Consider the following 4,157-nt stretch of genomic DNA (forward strand, 5'->3'; position numbering starts at 1 on the left):
TTTACATTCCAAACCCAATGCAATGTTACAAATGCTTCAAATTTGGTCATCATGAATCAAATTGCGTTAGGCAGACTATTTGCCGCAGATGTAACTCAAACCATGACAGAAATGAGACTTGTAACGTTCCTGTTAAATGTGCAAATTGTGGAGGAGAGCATTACGCCACCTCCCGGTCATGCCCCTTGTGGTTAAAGGAAAAAAGAAATTCTTCGTCAGAAGTATACGCAAAATATTTCCTTTCAATTATGATAAACAAGATCGACAAGGAAAGGCGGCGTTCAATGAACGCAGCCCCCACCCGACCCAGCAACAAGAGTCATCGGCAAGGAGCCCAGGAGGACCCCAAAGAAAACAGGACAGGGCATAAGGTAGAGCACGGGCAGGCAAATAATTCTGCACGAAATAAGATGCACGAAAGCTTGTTGAATCACAAGAACTAAAACAACTGTCGTATTCAGCTGCAGTTACAAAATAGATAAATACAGAATCCCTAAAGAAAGCCCAACACGGCAAAATTGAAAATGTTGCAGGCTCGGTTTGATTGAGCCTGTTCATGGACGGTACTGGAAAGTGCAAGTTACCGTCCACGCCCCCTAGCACCGGCTTAAGCAAAATTTAACATGAACTGGTAAAATTTAGAATTTTGAAACATCCGCAGATGTGTTCATATGCCGGTTATCATGGAACCTTCAATGTGACACGGTAGTGCCATTCCATGAAAAGCGGCATATGGTCCCCAAGTAAAAAAATGCGTGTGCCCTAAACAAGAAAACAATGGGCGGAACTAAATAAAATGGAATTTTGAAAGGGGATCTGAGGTTATGAAGCCTGCGTATCACAGATAGGACGTCAAAAGACAAATTTAAAAAGCAGGCAACATATCCTAAGGGTGATTCAACATTATTCAAGTAGGAATATTGGAACCACCCAACTAAAAAGTGCCAAAAAGTTGAAACTAAAAATACCACAAGCACAACAATAATGTCGTGATGAACGATCTTCAAGGATCGAAAATATAACAATATTGATTAAATGTACGGGGAGACTTTCTACAGCCGCCACACGGCACAAATAATATAGATAAATACAGAATCTCTAAAGAAAGCCCAACACGGCAAAATTGAAAATGTTGCAGGCTCGGTTTAATTGAGCCTGTTCATGGACGGGACTGGAAAGTGCAAGTTACCGTCCACGCCCCCTAGCACCGGCTTAAGCAGAATTCAACATTTAAACATGAAATGGTAAAATTTTGAATTTAGAAACATCCGCAGATGTGTTCATACGGCGGTTATCATGGAACCTTCAATGTGACACTTCCGTGCCATTCCATGAAAAGCGGCGTATGGTCCCCAAGTGATAAAAAGCGTGTGCCCCAAACGAGAAAACAATGGGCGGAACTAAGTAAAATAGAATTTTGAAAGGGGATCAGAGGTTATAAAGCCTGCGTATCACAGATAAAATAGATAAAAATAGAATCCCTAAAGAAAGCCCAACACGGCAAAATTGAAAATGTTGCAGGCTCGGTTTGATTGAGCCTTTTCATGGACGGTACTGAAAAGTGCAAGTTACCGTCCACGCCCCCTAGCACCGGCTTAAGCAGAATTCAACATTTAAACGTGAAATAGTAAAATTTTGAATTTAGAAACATCCGCAGATGTGTTCATACGGCGGTTATCATGGATAAGACGTCAAAAGACAAATTTAAAAAGCAGGCAACATATCCTAAGGGTGATTCAACATTATTCAAGTAGGAATATTGGAACCACCCAACTAGAAAATGCCGAAAAGTTGAAACTAAAAATACCACAAGCACAACAATAATGTCGTGCTGAACGATCTTCAAGGATCGAAAATATAACATCATTGATTAAATGTACGGGGAGACTTTTTACAGCCGCCACACGGCACAAATAACACGGATGTGATCATGATATAGATAAATACAGAATCTCTAAAGAAAGCCCAACACGGCAAAATTGAAAATGTTGCAGGCTCGGTTTAATTGAGCCTGTTCATGGACGGAACTGGAAAGTGCAAGTTACCGTCCACGCCCCCTAGCACCGGCTTAAGCAGAATTCAACATTTAAACATGAAATGGTAAAATTTTGAATTTAGAAACATCCGCAGATGTGTTCATACGGCGGTTATCATGGAACCTTCAATGTGACACTTCCGTGCCATTCCATGAAAAGCGGCGTATGGTCCCCAAGTGATAAAAAGCGTGTGCCCTAAACGAGAAAACAATGGGCGGAACTAAATAAAATAGAATTTTGAAAGGGGATCAGAGGTTATAAAGCCTGCGTATCACAGATAAGACGTCAAAAGACAAATTTAAAAAGCAGGCAACATATCCTAAGGGTGATTCAACATCATTCAAGTAGGAATATTGGAACCACCCAACTAGAAAATGCCGAAAAGTTGAAACTAAAAATACCACAAGCACAACAATAATGTCGTGCTGAAACGATCTTCAAGGATCGAAAATATAACATCATTGATTAAATGTACGGGGAGACTTTTTACAGCCGCCACAGGCACAAATAACACGGATGTGATCATGATATAGATAAATACAGAATCTCTAAAGAAAGCCCAACACGGCAAAATTGAAAATGTTGCAGGCTCGGTTTAATTGAGCCTGTTCATGGACGGGACTGGAAAGTGCAAGTTACCGTCCACGCCCCCTAGCACCGGCTTAAGCAGAATTCAACATTTAAACATGAAATGGTAAAATTTTGAATTTAGAAACATCCGCAGATGTGTTCATACGGCGGTTATTTGTTATCACAAATAACACGGATGTGGTCATAAAATAGATAAATACAGAATCCCTAAAGAAAGCCCAACACGGCAAAATTGAAAATGTTGCAGGCTCGGTTTGATTGAGCCTGTTCATGGACGGTACTGGAAAGTGCAAGTGTAATACCCTATTCAAGCAAATCATAGGAATTCCTATGGGTACTAATTGTGCACCCCTGGTCGCCGATTTGTTTTTGTATTGCTATGAAAGAGATTTTATGTTAAGTCTCTCTGAAAATACACAACAAGATGTTATATCAGCATTTAATAACACTTCCAGATATCTTGATGACATTTTTATGCCCCCACAGAGTGGGAGCATATAGCGTTGCACTTGTCCGTCCGAGTGTCCGTCCATCCGTCCGTCCGTACGTCCCGAAATCTTGTGAACGCAACTCCTCTTAAACCAGATGGCAGATTTTGCTTAAACTTCCAGGGATGAACAACCTTAATGTGTAGATGGTAGTAAAGGAAGGAATTTTTGCTGCGACCAAATTTAACAGAATTATGGCCCTTTGATTTTTTCACCATATACTATGTAGAAATTTTGTGAACGCAACTCCTCTTAAACCGGATGTCAGATTTTGCTTAAACTTCCAGGGATGAACAACCTTAATGTGTAGATGGTAGTAAAGGAAGGAATTTTTGCTGCGACCAAATTTAACAGAATTATGGCCCTTTGTTGATTTTTTCACTATAAACTATGTAGAAATTTTGTGAACGCAACTCCGCTTAAACCGGATGGCAGATTTTGCCTAAACTTCCAGGGATGAACAACCTTAATGTGTAAATGGTAGTAGAAGGAAGGAATTTTTTGCTGCGAACAAAATTTAACAGAATTATGGCCCTTTGTTGATTTTTTCACTATATACTATGTAGAAATTTTGTGAACGCAACTCCTCTTAAACAGGATTGCAGATTTTGCTTAAACTTCCAGGGATGAACAACCTTAATGTGTAGATGGTAGTTAAGGAAGGAATTTTTGCTGCGACCAAATTTAACAGAATTATGGCCCTTTGTTGATTTTTAGTTTTCAACTTGTGGCAGCATGTAGTTCAAAAAATATTTGACCTAGAGTCATAAGATTGACAGAAACAGTGGCGTGTGGGGGCATCCGTGTCCTATGGACACATTTCTAGTTAATTTAGATAATTCTTTTTTTGATCAAATGGTGTCTAATATTTATCCTACGGAGCTACAACTTAATAAAACGAATTCTTGAAATTTAACTACATCATTTTTGGATCTTCATATCACTATCAAAAACAATTCAATTCACACGAAAATTTATGATAAAAAGAATGACTTTGATTTAGTATAGTAATTATCCTCATTTGGATGGAGACGTACCGCAC

The sequence above is a fragment of the Ruditapes philippinarum genome, unplaced genomic scaffold (assembly GCF_026571515.1).
Source record: "Ruditapes philippinarum isolate M1 unplaced genomic scaffold, ASM2657151v2 ctg4338_1_1_1_1, whole genome shotgun sequence".
Taxonomy (NCBI): domain Eukaryota; kingdom Metazoa; phylum Mollusca; class Bivalvia; order Venerida; family Veneridae; genus Ruditapes; species Ruditapes philippinarum.